The following is an 18651-nucleotide window of genomic DNA, read 5'->3' as shown; positions in this document are numbered from 1 at the left end:
GATGCATATACATATATTGTATATACATATCCATATGATATGTATACAGATGAATATGTACATGCAGATATATATCAATAGATACTAGATACGTATATAAGTATACAGGAAGAGTGATTGCCCCCATGTACACAAATAAGTTGAAAGAAATTACATACTCTGTATATGTGTACATTCATATACACATCACGTTCTTTCTCAATGCAGAAGGTTGCCCTTGGACATGCACCTACAGTGGTATTTCTTTCGGAGGGACTCATAATGACAGACATTCAAGAAGCACTTCTAATTGGTTAGAATCTGTAAACATCAGAGCACTGCGGCAAGCTATCGAGCAAACATTTTGCCGCAGAAATTTGCATAAACCTTCAGAGAATCCGCAGCTACCAAATAGTTCTTAGTAGAATTCAGATGCAGTACTCTCCTATGAGAATTTTATACAATAATATTTTATTTGTTTAATAATATATCATAATGTTAACACTATATTTTAAATGCTATAGATTCAGTTCTACTTAGGATATCAGGATGAACAGAAGGGCTAGAGAGGCACAAAGGCAAATGGGAAACATAAAGATTGTTAACTGAAAAGCAGACTCAGCAACAGACACTTTGTAAGGCCTTATGCAATCCAGAATGTTACTTAACACTTCCCAGAAATAAATGTGCAACTATGAATACATTTTTTGGTAGGAAGAATTGCCCTATAATCTGAAAATAAGACAGATGGAAATAAATGTCTTCTTTTAATAGATAATACCAGACTAACAACACAAAAGAAAGTAGATGAACTGGTCTTTGATATTATTTCTCAGAAAATTTTACAAATAATCATACTTTGGTGCTTAATTTTGGCATATTATATAGTCCAGTGTCAGAGGGTTGAAAGCCTTCTTAAGAACCCTTTCCATTTATTTGAATGACCAAAAGTATTCTTTTTCAGGTGGTCTCTGTGTTCTTATGTTGGAGAATAGTCTCATCACACTGCCAATTTTCATTGAATCCTGTAGGTATATAAAAAGGAGAAAGGGAAAAGGTTATTTAATAAATTAATGCCTGTAACTGTAATTACTCCCTCTTCAAGTCCCTTCAGCCAATATGTAAGGTTGTTAGTTGGCACGCTTTTTTTCTTTTTTTTCTTTTTTTTTTTGAGTTAGAGATTTCATGTCTGATGGAAACAAATGATTTAAATCTATGTAATACAAGGTCAACCCAGCTTGGGAGAGGAAAAATAGACATGTTACAGAGGAGTATCACATAAATGTGTATTGAAAGTGCATAGCTTAATACATTTAAGCTCATTGGGTGTGCATACATAAATGGTGGCTGTCTGCACATGAAAGACACATCTAGCATGGTGGTTTCTATAGACTTCATAATAATAACCTAAGAGAAATCACCACTACTAGAGTTGGGGATGGAAATGGGAAGAAAGGGACATATTATGTGTGAGGTATTTCAAAATCAGCTTGAAATTTTCATTAATAACCATTAGGACTGCTTCATGAAAGCTATAGCCTCAAGTTCTCTTCTAGAAGTATATGCACATATGCACATATACCCCTATATGAGTATCTGTGTATGTTTTGTATTAAGAATCAGAAGGATTTATGTCTCTTGTAATTAAAACGGGAAGAATCTATTTGGTGTTGACTTTTAAAGAATTAATGGTGATTATTTTTAAAAGGGAGAAAAGAGCCTCTCTCTCTCTCTCTCTCTCTCTCTCTCTCTCTCTCTCTCTCTCTCTCTCTCTCTCTCTCTCTCTCTCTCTCTCTCTCTCTCTCTCTCTCTCTCTCTCTCATTGCAGTGTTATAGGTTTGTTTTGTTGTTCTTGATTGAAAATGGGAGTGGGGGAGATAGAATTATTTGACTAAAATTAAGTAGGCATGAGATCTACTACCCTCAGTAAAAACATATTAGTGTGGCATAACACACGCATACATATACACATCTTTTTATAAGAGACACAGCTACTTTTCCATCCTTAAATATTAAGTTGTTTATATTGACGTTTCTTAAGACAAGCACAGAGGTAGGTTTCTGTAGTGAGTACTTAAATTAATATCTTTTATAGTTTTACCAGAAAAATTAAAATTTTCTACACTTTGGTCACAATATCAACTTCTCTTATATCCCAATTTAAAATAAGGGGTTGGGAAGGTTTCTTTCTTTATAGAGCTATGGTTTGGGTGAGAACCTAATGGAGGGTATCATTGCTTTTAGCTGAGGGCAGTAAGTACAAACTATTCCGCAGTCAAGTGGTTTCCTTGGGGAAGGAGAAAAATAGAGGGAGTTTAGGCAGAGAGAGAGGGAAGGAGAAATAGGATGCAATGAATTTAATTTCCTCCCCCTAGTATCTAGATTGGACGAGTTCAAATCTTTTACTGGGGCTGTGACATTATTCAACTGGACAGAAATGTTGGGCCAAACAAACAGAAAACCATAAGAAGGGAAGGGTGAAGAGAAATAAAGGAAAAATATAGGAAAAGGAAGGGGGAAAAAAGATAGAGTGAAAGGGGATGGGAAAGGTGAGAGACAGAGGGAAACATAGAGAGATAGAGAGACAAAGAGACGAGGAGAGACAGAGACATAGAGCGACAGAGGGAGAGGGAGAGGAAAATGGAGAGGGTGGGAGAAGAGAGAGAGAGAGAGAGAGAGAGAGAGAGAGAGAGAGAGAGAGAGAGAGAGACAGAGAGAGAGAGACAGAGAAAGAGGAGCGAGGAGGAGACAGAGAAAGAGACAGAAAGAGAAAGAGAGAGAGAGAGAGAGACAGAGAGAGACAGAGAGAGACAGAGAGAGACAGAGAAAGAGGAGTGAGGAGGAGACAGAGAAAGAGACAGAAAGAGAGAGAGAGAGAGAGACAGAGAGAGAGAGAGAGAGAGAGAGAGAGAGAGAGAGAGAGAGAGAGAGAGAGAGAGAGAGAGAGAGAGAGAGAGAAAACATGGCGCTTGTGAGCTGTATGTGCAAAATCCGCAAGGAATTGCAGTAAATTCCTTTTTGTTTGAAGAAAATTTACAACTTGGTAATAGACCTTTTTATGACCTATTTGCGGTCGTCATTGGCTGCGGCTGGTCATGTGCAGGCTCCGCTCGCCTTCATGGCCTTTTTCCTGATTTCCCTGGCGAATTTCCCCCTGCATTCTGCCTTCCGAGAGCCTCACCCCCTCTTTTTTTTCTAACCTTTGTCTCCGCAGAGGTGTATTCTAGTCGCTGGGATGCGTGTGTGCTGATTTCGGGACGGCTAGCACCATTAAAAATCCCTCCCGCTCCCAGCTTCTGGCTGCCTCTCTCTGACTCCAAGCTCTTAGAAGAATCTATTGCTGAGCATCTCGCCACCCGGTGACTAGCAGCTAACCAGCCTGCCAGGCGCCTATAGCGAGCTTGCACCGCAGTCCAGGGTTTTTAGTCCACTCCAGACTCTACCTGTTTGCTCCTCGATTATTTTTACTTTCCTCCTTTTATCCTTTTTAAAAAAAATTTTTTTTAAGATATTATTTGGTTTCTGGTGATGGGATTATATTCATCCCAATGCCTAATGGATTACAGCAGCAGCCGGGGTGTTTCTCCACCTCCTCCTCTCCAAATATCGGGTAAGAGTTGTTTTTATTCTTTCTTTTCAATTTTTATTTCGTCCCCTCCCCCACTCTCTGACCGCCACCCCCTTAACCCTGGAGCCCCACTGCGGTGCTTCCCCGCCAGGGAGCTGCTGGAGAATGACTTGAGAAAAAGTCATAAAAGTGACTTGTTGGGTTGGATCTGCCTGCCTGAGGGTCTGTCTTTAGCTCCCAGACATAGAGTTTCCGAAACCTAATTGACAGCTCCCCGCCCCCTCTACCCCAGACCAAAAAGACCCTAATCTCCACCACCTGTCCCAGAGGTTACTTCCTTTCTTTGGATAAAGTAGGCAGAGGAGGGCGCTGAGCCTGGCCTGTAGAGCAATAGTCCAGGGTGTCAGAATGGCCTTGGGCGCTGCGCATGTTGAGAGTGGAGGTGCGGCAGAATGGACACCCCCACCCCTCGCTGGCGCGCGTTGGAAGACGGGGTGCGGAGATTTTCCTGTAAGTCTAAAGCTTGGTTTTGGGTGTAATAAAGGCCTTTCGACGTATTGAATGATTGTACGAAGTTTTGTGATTTGTCCGTGATTCTGAGAAGTCAGTCTCAAACCAGAAAGGTTAACAGGTGTTTTCTGCTCAGATTAAAGGTTAAATTGGTAGGTGTGGGGGTGTCATTAAAAATTTGCAAGAATGAATGTCACTGTAACGTTTTGGAAGCTAAATTTTAATGAATTGGACTTCAAAAATTTTGCATGTATTTGCACAGTGGCTTTCAAATGGGCCGAAAATAATATTTGTCTCCCTATTTCCTACTAATCCTCAAAGGTTTTCCACGGATATTTTGTAATGCAGTATATTTCCAAGTGCTTAGAAGAAGTAAGTGGAAAATAGTTATTCTATAAACTCAGCCTACAAAAGTTCATTCTCTTCTAATAACGAAAATATGATTTGGGAATTGCTAGGGTCAATAGATTTTTTAAATGCTAAATAGTTTTATGATTAAACAACTCTTGTTTTTCAATGTGTAGTGGAATTTTTGCTTTCTGTATATATTGTCAATTTAGTTTAAGAGCAGCCACCATTTATAAGATTAAAAAGACTCAACCTGTTTTGGAGTTCTTGAACATTAAACAAAATATTGCAGCCTTCCCTACTCATCTTACTCCAGTTAGTTCCCAAATCTTTACTACCGAAAGGAATGACATAGTTTTAAAAAAGATTTTCGGATCCAATAGTCATAAATTTATGTGGTAAACTTGTAATAATACAACGAATATAAAGGATTCGAAATTATGGAAAATACACCCTGCATTGCGTAAAGGATTTTTCAAAGTTGACTTTTTCATCTAGCCTACATACTATGCTTTTTTCCTAATACTATTCTTTCCCTAAATATCTGCATTGACATTTCCCTTTAAACCTTGGAAGAATTAGCATCTTTTTAGATTTTTTTTTCTTTAGCAATTAACACCAAAATCGCTTTGATTTCAAAATGGAGGTTTACAATTTGTTAGTGAGGTGGCTGAAGAGAAATGACTGTCATCGTTCAGTAACCTCCGGAAATAATGAGTCTTTTGACCTATTTTATAAGCAGTTCTTATTCTGAGAAACATTCAAACACTGATATTATTCTTTAATTTTTGTAATATAATCCTTTAGTTATAAAGAAGCCACTGAACTATGTCATTTCACATTCTGCCCCTCCCCCATTTCCACTCTTCCATCTTTAATAAGTTATAAGACGACCAGAAAGATAAGTTGCAACTATAAAGAAATATTTCATAGATATGTCTTAAGTATTAAAGCTATTGTATTAGTTTCCGTTATACAATATCACTGAACTCAATAGATGTGCATCCAAAGAGGAATCAGTGATGGAGGCATACGGTTTCACGCAGCTGAGGATGATGTCATGGATTCAGACATGGTGGACCTAGAGATAATTCCAAATGCCACAATATATTTTCAAGTGCTTAGTAAAAGTAAGTGACCAATTGCATTTAGGGAAATGAATAATTCCTAAAACGTGTTGGATGGAAGCTCTTAAGTCAATCAGAAACACATTTAATACCTATGCTGCAGCCAAAAGAGCCACTATTAATGAATGTTGAAATGAAACGAAACCAAAAATGCCTGGAAGCTGAAAGCAATTGCCTGCTTTTGTAAAAAACTCCCTTCGTGCTTGGCCAAAATCTCTGTCTATATATAGCCTATGAATTTGTGTTCTAGTGCTCTGTAGTGTCAAGGGATGGTGGGGGTGTCACTAACGTTGTCAACACAATGGAAAAGGGATTTTAAAAAAGAGAAATAGAAAATAAACGTGTCTAAGTCACAGGATACAAAATTCAGCTTATTTCTTTGCCAAAATTCCTTCCAAATAAGCATATTTCGCATGAGTTCTGCTTTCTGAGTCTTAGAAGCAGGGAAAATCTGAACAAAGACAGTATTTCACTCCTTGGTTGGCAGGCAGCTGTTAAAGGTATTTACAGCTCTGCTGCAGTGCGGCAGGGAAGGCAGAGTTTGAAGGGGGCGGGAGGGGAGGAGGACAGGAAGTTAAAGGAAACGCAAAACATCATAATGGTCCCAATACCAATTTATATCCAACTTAAAACATGTAATTCTCTTTCCAGTGGAAAGTCCTTCTCAGCAATGGTCATTTATGTTTGGTAAAGAATGGAGGAATCCAGAGGAGAAAAATTCACCTCAGTAGGAGTATGTGGCCTTAATTTAAAAAAAAAAAAAAAAAAAAAGGCTCCAAGGAAGCTGCGTGTTAGACTTTAGATCTTCTCTATAAATGGGAGGCTAGAGTTAGACTGCGACTCTCCTTACAGGGAAATGTAAATCGGGAAGGACTGGGTTTATGATTATTTAAATTTTTTTTCTTTCTTTTTCGGTGGGTAGTGGAAGGAAAGGCTCTTTCCTGGCTTTCTTGGGCTAATTTCAGTTTCAATTGTAATGAATGACATCAAGCCTATATGATTTTTTTTTGCCCCATTTACCATTGTAGTACAGTGTAGGCGCAGAACTTTGCACCAAAACCAGGTCCACGACTAGGGCACAAAGCTGTAAGCGCATGCGCAGTGAAATAATCAGCCAGCCAAGCCCGGTTCGGGGTAGGGGAAAGAGGGGGAGGGGAAAGACATAGAAAAGAGACAGGAAGAAAATTAAACTTAATCTTTTCCCTCTATTTATTGGAGAGTATTTACAATTCATCTTTCCTTAACTCCAGACTTCCATTTATAGAAAAAAAATCTCTTTCCCACTGGTTTTCTCATGACTTAGTCATGTTACTTTCAATCATTTTAATATCCCTTTTCCTAGTCTATTCACTGCAAACCTAAATTAAAAAACAAAACAAAACAAACATACAAACAAACACAACAACAACAACAACAAACCCAGAACAGGCTTGGTGCCAAAGGAAACACAATCTTCTTATCAGGTGTTTAAAAACTATATATATGGGACCCTTCAAAAATTTATGGGCTTGTTATGTCTGCTTCATCTAGTTTGGGAAAAATGGGTTTGTTCTTGACCCAAGTTCACCTAAAACCAATCTCAGAAGCTCTGATCTTCTCGACCCTTACTTTCGCTGTGTAGCGAATTGCAGTGCTTTAGGAGGCAAGGATACAGCTCGTTGAGATCGATAGAACGAATAAACAAACTGCAGATATTTTCCTGAAGGTGTTTGCTATGGTCCCAGTGTCTTTGGAAACTGGTTGCTGTGGTCAAGACAAAAATGGGGAATTGTTGGGAATACTGTGAAAGAATAAAGGGATTTGATTCACCAGGAGCTTTTCCCGACAAGAGAATAGTATCTTCAGTTCAATGTAGCTGCATTCTTCCAATTAGAAAAAGGCATAGGCCTTTGATGGTTTCTGAATAAGGGTTGCCTTTTTTTTTTTTTTTTTTTTTTTTGCTGTCTGGCCTCTTGTCCAGGAGAAGGCGCTGTAGGACAAGTCTCACGCGAGTTCCAGCTCTGCACCAAATGCCCTGAGTAGGAGTTGGGGGCGGCGCGGTCGAGTGGGTGGTGGGAGGGGCACGTGACTCACCCTCCTGTTCTCTCCCTGGAGCGGTACAGAAGCTGCTGCAAGTGCACGGAAGTATCCGGACTCTGCCCAACTGCCTGCTGGCGGGATCCGAAGGAGGGTGCTCAGAGTCACTGACCTGCTGGGCCCACACGCTTAATCTCTTCTGTTTGATTTGGGCAAACCGAAGGGTTTGCATGCATACAGATATCTTCATCTTATGGGTTCCTCCTTTTCCCGAAAGAGGTAGAGAAAATTTACATTAGAGTAACGAAAAATTTTGTGCTCCGAGAAGCAATTTCTAGGGATCTATCTTTACCTTGCCTTCGCCCTCCTACAGGGGGCGTGCTTTCCTGCGGCAAGCCCCAATGCCCTCAAACCAGCCAGTTATTTCCACTTGCCTTTAACATCAACACACCAAAACTGAAAAGGGAGGGGCGGGCGGGGAGGGCGTGAGGACAGTTTACAAACTTAAAGGAAACAAAATCCCCAAACAAATAGGTCTGTATTTTTTCTTACCCTGTGCCATTTGTTAGTAATTTCCTAGGCTTGTGACTTCTTGACTAAGCACAAAAAAGGGACAAAATTAAAACCAAACCTAACATGGTTTCTGAAATTCCCCAGGAAATTCCCCTACTCATCTTAAAAGCTATGCCCAGTCCTTCACCAAGATTCCCTTGGGTTTCGGGTTCCTAAATAAGTTTTCTTATATACTCTACATTGGTAGCCTATGGCACAGATACTTCTAAATTGCATGCAAAGAAATTAATCGAAGTCTATCATTTCCCACCATATAGTCCTCTTTCTTCACAACTTCCATCCTATCTCTACTTTAGGACAGTGTATATCCATGATACTTAGGCCTGATAGATTTGTTAACTTCTCCCAGTCTCCTCAAACCAGAGTTTCCTCAGAGCTTTGCCACAGCATCATAGTTGGAATGGAATTCAGAAATCATCAAGGTCCACCCCTCTGAACCTGATTTTCTTTTTTTTTTTTTTTATAAAATAAGTTACATTTGAAAATCTCTAAGGTTCCTTTCAGTTCTATAAGAACCTAGAGTAGTGCTTGACAAATAAGTGAAAAGCTCTTGAATTGATTTGAGCTATTCTATTCAATGTTCCAGGGAAAATCCTGGATTCAACAGAGTTGGGGCAAAACAGCAAATCCATTACCCCTATGTACTATGAGTGTGTGTCCTTAGTATTTGACTAAAGCCTAAGAAACATGTTTATGCTTATATTTTTTTTAACCTGCTCTGATGCCATTCTCCCTTTCTTTCCCTATTCCTCTCCTGCCTGGTATAGCCTGGATCTCTGTAGGTCAGAGAATTAGAAAGTATTAGAGCTGGAAGAGATCTCAGGAACCATATAATCCAGACTCATTACCAGTAAGAAAACTGAGGCTTATAAAAGTGAAGGCATTTGCTCAAGTTCACACATCTACTTAATGACTAAAATTGAGCAGCAGAACTCAATACCAAGTTAGAGACTTTTCCTTTACATTCTATTACCACTTTGTCTTTAGACTTCCTCTCAACAAGAAACAAATTCTTTGATATAGTGGTGCATCTCACCAATGTTGATATTCTTTTTAGTAATATAGAATCACAATATATCTATTCCAATGCTTCTCAGTTTGAGTCTTGTCCACTACCTCTTGTAATACTCTATAAGAGAATCCCTCAACCTGCAAGGCACCTTCCTCTACATGTCCTACTATTGAATGATGACCAGTGGAGGACATAAGCTATCTATTAGGGCAGCGAAGTAGCACAGTGGATAGAATGCCCGAGATAGGGCCTGGACTCAGGAAGACCTGAGTTCAAATCCAGCTTCAGATACTTCCTAGCTCTATGATTCTGAAGTGACTTCACTTAAGTGCTGTCTGCTTCAGTTTCCTCTGCTGTAAAGTGGGGCCAATAATACTATCTATCTCACAAGGTTGTTGTAAAGATAAAATGTGAGCTTAGTACTGGACTTGACATGTAGTAGATGCTTAATAAATTCCTTTCCTCTCCTCTTTCATAGGTAATCTCTTACTCTCTTGTTATCACCACCACAAGGAATCCTCCACCCACCACATATCTCTCTGATGATATAATTTATAGCACTATCAAAAAAAGATAGAATTAATCTTGTTCTAAATTTTCCAGAGAAGTTGGTTTTTCTCTAAAGTTTGTTTCATAGAACTATAGATGTATAGAGTATTAGAGTAGAGGGGACTCTAAAGTTTATTTAATCCAAGCTACTTATTTTGCAGATGAGAAAACCCAGGTTTCTGAATCATAAATTTCCTCAACCTTTATTGTATCATTTTTATAAAAGTAGCAAAATACTGGAAACAAAGTGGGGGCCCATCAATTGGGTAAAGACTGAACAAATTGTGTTATATCAATATAGTGGAATATTATTGCACTGTATAAATATGAAGGATTTAGAGAAATTTAGGAAGATTTGTTAGAACTGATTCAGAACAAAGTAAGCAGGAGAACATGATGACCACAATAATATAAAGATATAAAGGAAAACTATTTGGAAAAAGATCAGTACTCTGGTTAATGCAGTGACTAATGATGATTTTAGAAGACAGAGTAGCCCCTATTTCTGGGCAGAGAGGTAGAGGGCTAGAGGTGCAGAATGAGATACACATTTTCAGATAGGAATATTGCCAATTTGTTTTGCTTGAAAGAGATGGGGAGACAATAGGAAATGAGAAATATTAAAGAAAAAAAAGGATATTTTTACTGGGAGTATTTTTTTAAAGAAAACTTTTTTAAAAAACAAGAGTAATTTTTCTCCATTTCTGTGTCTCCTTATGCCCCATCCCCAAGTAAAATTTTTCAGAAGGATTCACCACTCACTATGATGTTTCCATTTTAACTCTTTCTTACTTCTACCTTTCCCTTTGAGATTACATTTTCTTCCTGCTCAGCAAGCAGGTTCTGGTATCTCTGTCTTTTAGGCCTAATGAAGGGAAGAAGCAACAGATCCTACCCCTCCATTCCTCCTTTTTAGCTTCAGATTCTCTCAGTCTATTGTCCATATCCTAGGGACCCACAGAGCTTGTGGAGTCCTGAGGAATTGAAGCCTTCTATGGTTATAGAAGTCTGACATCAGTGGGATGTAAATGATACCAGCTCTTTCACCAGTCTGAAAGGCTTGAAAGTCTCTGAAAATTGAAGCAAACCATGTGCCCCCCCCCAAAAAAAGAGTTAAGATAAGAAAGAGCTAGAAGGAACTTGAAGATTATTTAGTCTAAGACACTGATGACACATTGTACACATTTTGGGTTAATGCTTTAACTACTCATATTAAAAATCCCAGATCTACAATGAATTTGTATTTAGCTACTTTTTCTAAATTTGTATTTATTCTCTTAGTAGTTACTCTATATATTCACATATATGTACTTGTTGTTTCTCCCTTTAGATTGTGGGTTTCTTGCAATAAGGAATTGCTTGATTTTTTTTTTTTTGTATTTGAACCCTCAACAGTTAGCACATTAATAAACATTTGATGTTAGTTTGATTGAAAAAAATCCCAATCCAGGCTTCTTTTTTGTGGTAGTTCTTGGTGAGAAAGAGGAGTTTAAGGCTTTAGACCCTGGAGGGCATACACTCACCACCAACTCAGCATTTGAACCCAAGTCTACCTTGTCAATGTGTCTTCTCTTTCTTTCCTCCGAGACAGAATCTGGATTGAGATAACCTCTCTGGTAGTGCTAAAAACTGTTGGGCAAGTGTTCTCTTTTCAAATTCTTCAAATCTGAAGAGGAAAGTTCCCAGTGGAGTTTAAGAATGAAGAGTGAAGAGTAAAAGGATGAGAAAAGATAATTTAGAAGAGAAAAAAATGACATTTGAAGTGACCTTCTATCTCTTCTCTCTAGAATCTCCTTTTAATTCAGAAGCAGGTGCCAGTGGAATACAGGAAGAGATCACATTGAATCCCAAGTTTCAGGCACTATAACTTTTATTTCCACTATCTTTACAGTGCTCTCCTCCTATCCCTATCTCACATGATCCTCTCTCTTCAGAGGTAAATTTGTTTCATGGAAGTCATCAACTCTGGCCTTTTCTTTTGTTTCTTCATAAAGTCATTTCCCCTCGAATTTTTCCAGGTATTTTCTTCTGAGAATCTAATTCCTTTCACTATCTTGTCTTGCAATAAAAATTAGTATGTCCATTTTCCAACACTCTTTCACTTCTTCTATTTCTTTATGGTAAACTGGATTATTCTGCTAAAGTCGGGGACTCTCCTTAACTGTAGTTCTATTTTAACTGAAGAGTATTTGCCAGTTTATTGTCTTTGCCATCTAATATTCTCTTCATGATGCCATCCTGTCAAAATGCCTCATCTCACATTTTCATTTTCTCTTGGTGTCTTTCTTCTTAAAAGATACAATGTTATTACTTTCTTCACAATTAAAAAAAGATGCAATGTTTTAGAACTCTAGATAGCTGAATTCAAACTCCATATCATTAGTCGAACTACTTTTCCCCTCTCAGGGAAATATGAATTGCTTAGGAACATTCTCAAAATTTGCCAGAAATCTGGAGTAGAATTTCTTTCAGTCCTGGGATTTATAACATTTTTTGGATCAGGCAACTTTTCTACCACCATATGATCCATAATTCAAGTAAAATCCATGACTTGTCATTATCTTTTTTTTTCAAAATATAGATCACATCTTCCTATAAAGGTGTTTTTAACTATGAAAGTCATATGTATACTTGTTTCCTTTTTTCAGAGTCTCCTTAGGAGCTCAACATCACTTCTGATGACTCTCCTTTATACATAGCTTCAAAGTCCTTGAGTTCTTAGTTTGTGGGGTCAAAAGGACTAGGGAGCAAATAAGGTTCTGATTAGACTAAATTTAGAATATGCTGATTCCTTGGCCCTAGCACACAGCATTCCTAATTCAACTCCCCCTTCTATGTTTATGTAATCTGTTAGCTCTTCTTTGTTGGGGAAGGGAGTGGTATATTCAAGATATTGAGTTTAGGAAAAGGCACAATGTTCGAAGTTGGAACATAAACATCATAGAGTCCAATGCCCTTACTTCTATGAATGAAAAAATTGAAACCTAGGGAGATGAGGCAATGTATTCAATACCATACAACTGATAAATAGTAGAGGTGAGATTTGAATGAGGTTCCTTTGGATCCAAATCCTCCACTTTTTTCCCTATACAATGCTACTGACAGCAAGCATGAATTTTCTGCACCAGGCCAACCTACTGAAGAGTACAGCTCATTGTTGTTGGATTGTTTGATTTGAATGAAACCAGAAGTGATAGTTCTCTTATCTAATGAAAATTCTTAGAGCCAAGTCTCATTTCAAAAGGAAAATTACTATTTCCTAGTAGATTTTTCATTCAGCTTCCTCTCCTCAATATGGTGTCTTCTACCCTGAAGTGTCCAGTACTAGGGGTGATTCGGTGATTCTTTGGAAATCTTTCAGTACATATGATGCTTTCTGACCCAGTTCTACACCATTTCACACAGAGCGTTGCAAGTTTTCCCTTTCTCATATATACTTTCTATTAGGATAGAGAGAATAGTGCTGCCTTTGTTTTTTCCTTTTCACTAGTCATTTTTTTTCTGGATATTTACAAGAAAAATGGAAAATGTTTCTTCTCCCCATTTAATTTATATATGTATATATAATGTTAGACATATTAGACAGTGTTTTTTTTTTTTTTTGTCACTCTCTCCATACATATTGAAGGCCCTAATAAAATTCTACACTATCAGTTCTTTAATTCTATGGGGTTTTTAAAAACTGTTTATAATTGCAGTTACAAGCTACATCTTTGGGGAATGAGTATCTTTCTTTGGTTAGTTGGAATCTTTACATTTGATTTTTCCCCCAAATCCTGACCTCCACTAAACTTTGAATATGGTACATCAACTTAATAATAATGGGGTCTAAAGTTACATAATCTAATACTAGGAGATATAGGAACCGATTTTACAGGATGATCCAGTTTCTGAACCTTTTGACTCCGGTTATAAAAAGGAGTGGGCCTAGAAGGAGAATGCAACTATGAGAATAAGGAAATAAAGAGGATAATGTTAGTAATTTTTCAGGCCAATAAGTCCCATGCTTTCTATTTAATGGAAGTCAAATCAGGAAAGGGTTTTTAATTGCATATAAAATGGGAGGAAATTTTAGATACAAAGATATCTTTTACAAAGAAATATCTTTTTCCAGAGCAGCTTTCCTCAGTTTGATAGGAAGTGCTGATGGAAGTAGTTGCTTTGCTTTAGAATTATGTGTGTGTGCGCACATATAAATGTGTACACAAAACATCCATCATTTATATAGAGATTGATTTTAAAATGGACGCTTCAACTCATTTATATTTATATGGGCTAAATGTAACCCCAGATTTACACAGAGTTTATAGAAACACAAACTTGCTCCTATTTTAAAGTAGGATGGAAGAGGAGAAAGGGAATTTTCTCTCTTTTCTTTCTAACTCCTTCTAGTGATCTGTGAGTTTATGCTCCAAACAACAGAGAATTCAATATTCTCCTTTGGATGAGCTATCAGATCAAAAATACATCATGAGTCTCCAAGGAGAATAGAAATTTCCTTCTTACTGAATCACTCGGTAGTTCCCTGAGCAGAGCTATGCCCTTTGAGCAGAGATCCCTACTCCTCTAATTTCCTTGTGCCTAGTTTTTGCTCCCAATCTGTTCTAAGCCCAGTAATCTCAGTGGCAAGTGAGCTGGGACATTCGACTTCCTGTGCTCAGAATCCTTGAAATTCTCATTTGCCTCCTCACACCCTGTTGCCTTCACACCAAGACTGTTTTATTGTTTTATAGCCACCCTTAGAGGTTCAGTTCTCAGAGATTCTTTGGGGCTATTTAGCCACTTCTCACTTTATCAACCCAGAACCTTTCTGGTTTAAGCAGTTTGGTCTCTTATTCAGTTTTACTCTTACTCAGCAAATCATAAAAATCCCCATACTAGTGACGACCTTCTCCTCTTACTACGTCCATCCTGAACTATTATTGTTCAGCAAATGTATTCATTCAAACCGATTCTCTCCCCACCTCCTCTTTCCCTAATCCCCACCTCTCTGTCTATCCTCAAACCAAACGCTGAATAACTTCCAGGGAAGAAGCTAAGGAAGCATGCGGTGTATCTTATCTTTCTTTATTTCCTTTAAAACTATAGAGCTAGAACATATTTAAATAAAGGAGTTAATGGTACTCACAGCGAACGCAGCGAAAGAACCGTAAGAAATGCCCACAGTCCTTTTCCCAAATTGAAAATTTGGAGCACTATCTCTCAACTTAAACAACCTTCTCTGAAAAGGTGTTGTTTGAAAAGACCCGGGTATTGATATGAATATAGCCTCCCATGCATCCTGAATATTTGGAACTATTTAAATTTGATAGAACAGTTGCAGTGAACCTTTATTTAGTGAATAAAAGTTTAAAGCAGAAGGTTATTTATGGTTCCGCAGAGATAGGTCCTGAGTGGCTATTTAGAAGCACGTGATTCCAATAAACTTTGTTTTATGGCTTGAGAGTTGACAAGCCAAAATATAATTCCCACCATAAATTAGTTTAAGAGCATACAAGTGCAGATGCTTTGGTTCCTGGAAGCAGTAATAGGGAAAGTGTTAGCAAGGAGCACTCGGCTTGATCCTGAACGAGATATTTCTGCTCTTAGGTTCCCCTATCCACTGGGAAAGAACAGTAAGTCCTGATTACCTATGATACAACTAAAGACTTTGTAGAATTTCTCTGATGTTTGTTAATCCTGCGGGAGGAGGGGAGGAGTTGGGAAGAAACACAAATCAAGTTGATTCAAAATCAGTCTAATTCAGAATGAGCGAATAGAGAAGGAATTAGTCTTTTCTGCCTTTCTCCACATACTTATACAAAGATAGCATGTCAATAGCCCTTCATTAGGTTTAACTAGGAGGAAAGAGTTTACTGTCTCTTTTCTTAGTATTACGGTACATCTAATTGAGATAGGAAAGTGGTTATAATATGCTGGGAGGGAAAAGAAATGGGGTAAAATCAAGTTGAGGTGTATGTGGAACTCTTGAGATTTCTTGGTGCTTAGGAGATATAAACTATTGTGTGGAATACAATTTAAAAATGGCTTGGCATTTATATGGAGACAATTGCTCTGGGTCTTAAGAATTCTCAAGCAAACAATGCTGTCAACTGATATGGTATTATGATATAAGTATAGATACATCAATTTACAGCAATGCAGTTTACTTTTACACCTATTGATTGCACTTCCACCTTGAATTGACTTCTCATTTTCCTTTGACTTGATCTTTATCATTGAATTCAAGTAGGATTGGGCATTCGATCCCAGATCATTCCTGCCTGAAAATGGAGAAGCAAAGGTCTCCAAGCATTGAAAGAAATCGCAAAGTAAATTTTAAAGTAACTTGAATGCATTGATAAGAAAACAAAATAGCTTCTAGACTCAGATTAGGGTGGAAGGGATAAATTATAGCATCTACCTTCTCAGGAACAGACGTACAGCCACCGATGGATCCAACTGAAACACAGAAGGCAAAACACAAAGGCCCTATGGCTTCCTATTACTCCAGTGGGGAAACCTTGTTCCAAGTAGTTTGAGCCAGTGAAGGAAAACCAGAGAGGGATTCAGCGGCCCAAGAGGATTCAGACTGTTTTACACAAGTGTATCCCAAATGGGACTGCAGGTTCTGACTTGGAAGGAAACTTTCAGGTGCTCTATATTTCGGAAAGCCTAGGGGTGGGAGACATACTTTTATTTGGGCAGGACACCTGATAGGCCTTTGATATTTTGCTCTGCAGTCTTGAAAAAGTACCTTGCTTTTTAAAAATAGAATTTTAACAGTCTCCCACGTTTTTATTGCAACAGGTTCGAAACAATGGAAAGACGTCTACTGTAAGTACCCTTTTGTTTCTACCTCCTCACCAAAGTTTGAATTGCTAGAAATGTGAACTGTTAAATGCTTTTGGAAGAGTAATACATCCGCGAGGAGGAATGAAGCTTGCCTTTCCTGCATTGGGGTAAATAGGGTAATTTGAATCGTGGAGCATGAGCTGCTTTGAACCTGTTGTTACTGGACTCTTTAGCAATCACCTATGACAAGGAAACTTGCAACTGAGTTTTCTTCCAAGCACTTACCATCCAGCACAGGTGGTAGGTGGCATCTTAAACTCCTTTTTAAGTGCTTGAAACTAATTAACAGTGTTACCCTGTTAACATGCTAGAGTGATGCAGCGCCTCCCTGTGCGAACACTGTAATCACAGAATTAAATCATAGACTTTTCACAACAACCCGACCACTCCTCCTTTAACCTACGCCCAACTGCCTTTCTTTTCCTTTAAAAGAGTCCCTATTACTCTTTCGTCGGGCTCTCCTGGTTTAGAAACACATCTGCAGAGGGAGGAATATATTCATGGGCTTTTCATAAATATGGCTTATAGACATTTGGGGATGCAAGGGGGCGGGGTGGCTGTTATTATCAGGTATGTTGTTAGACTGCCCATCCAGTTTCCATAAAGCAACTGAAGATACTTCCAATGCTTCAAGAAAAATGAATGGACCAAATAGAATGTAAGGAAAGAATGGGGGCAATCACTGTTAAGGTTTAGGTGCTGTAATTTTGGTCGCCCTGGGGTTGGCTATTCCACACGAGATCACCAGAATTTCTGAGGCCTCCACTTAGGTCTTCTTTAAAAAATCTTCATTTAGATTAGGATGAAGGGTTTTATTTCTGTTTTTAAGGAAAAGGAAAGAGAATGCAGACTTGATAATCTAAGATTTCATTATAAAATTCCTGCTAATTTTTGTCTAAGAGGAAAATGAAGTTTGCAGAAGATAAATTCTTCTCAGATACCCCTCTTTCTATTTAAAACAGTTTCTATCCTTGACAATATAGAGCAAAGAAATTATATATATATATATATGTACACACATATATTATATATCAACATAAATGTATAATATACACAGGTTTTCACAACCCACAGAAAGGCAGATTTCCTGATAATCGGGTTGTTTTCAGGAATCACGCCAAGCTTATCCTTGCGCTGCAAATTCTGCTCTGTGATTTTTCCCGTTTTACAAGATGTCCTTGATGAAATTAAATGACTCTCTTTGCTCTGTGGTTTAACATTCTCTTTCATAGGTAACCTTTTCCTTGCTTTCCTCCATGCTGAACTGCAAATTATGCTCTTGGCAGATGAGGCTTGGGCTTCCCTTATATTTCTGAATCACTTTTTCCCTTTTTCCAAATCTACATTTAGCATACCGAATATGAATACTAGCACAAAAAGCCTGATAGATCAAAAGCGTTTGTGTGGGCATTTGAACAGGAGGTGACTATTTAACGCTTTTGTTCATCAATAACTCTCTGGCTTTGACCTGTCTGAGCAAGTCGTGCAGTAAGGTGAAATGCAGGTCACAGCGTCTCACAAATATGAAAATGTACCGGATTTCTCCTATTGCCTAGCCCATTGGGTCCATCTCTCTCGGTTTTTCTGGATGAGATCAAGAACCCTCGTTGCCCAGTAAAGGAGTCAAATGTAGACACTCTATTTTATTTTGGAGATTGGGGAAGGAGGGGTTGCCTAAGAGAAATCAGACTGGCTCAGTGAAGTGGGGGGGGGGGGCGGAGAGCCTTCTTCAGAAACGTTAAGCAGAAGAGAAGGATCATCACCATTAAATCCCTCAAACTGCAAAAACAAAGAGATTCTAAGGTCATATACTTAGTTGACAAAGACAAAAAAAAAGAGAGAGAGAGAGAGAAAGAGAGAGGTGAGAGTAGGTGGAGGACAGTTTTCATCCAAGTAGGAACAGCGCAATAGTCTTAGCAACTGCTTCTCGCCCCTAACCCTTACTCCCTTTTCCCATCCAAGTGCAGTGTTTTATATATTTCAAAGATTTTAAAAAAGAAAAAGAGAAAGAAAAATCTCGTGCTTATAACCCTGTATAGAAAAAAATTCAAGAAGGATGGGCCATGTTTCTTGTTCTGAAATTCATCCTCCTGAATGTCCTTGTTTCCCTACTTGAAAACCCGACCGGAGCTGAG

General features: G+C 38.4%; 1 long non-coding RNA gene across 1 annotated transcript; it reads right to left on the bottom strand.

Annotated features, from left to right (window-relative positions):
• Positions 1–493: 493 nt before the first annotated feature.
• LOC127554547 (uncharacterized) lies at positions 494–15287 on the bottom strand. Its single transcript, XR_007952006.1, has 3 exons — positions 14811–15287; positions 3180–7812; positions 494–1004 (listed from the first exon to the last, which is right to left on the bottom strand). It is a non-coding gene; the product is annotated as an uncharacterized LOC127554547 (long non-coding RNA).
• Positions 15288–18651: the final 3364 nt, after the last annotated feature.

This window comes from Antechinus flavipes, chromosome 3, assembly GCF_016432865.1.
Source record: "Antechinus flavipes isolate AdamAnt ecotype Samford, QLD, Australia chromosome 3, AdamAnt_v2, whole genome shotgun sequence".
Classification (NCBI taxonomy): Eukaryota; Metazoa; Chordata; class Mammalia; order Dasyuromorphia; family Dasyuridae; genus Antechinus; species Antechinus flavipes.
The sequence above is the reverse complement of the archived record's forward strand: the minus strand, read 5'-3'. Positions and strand labels throughout refer to the sequence as shown.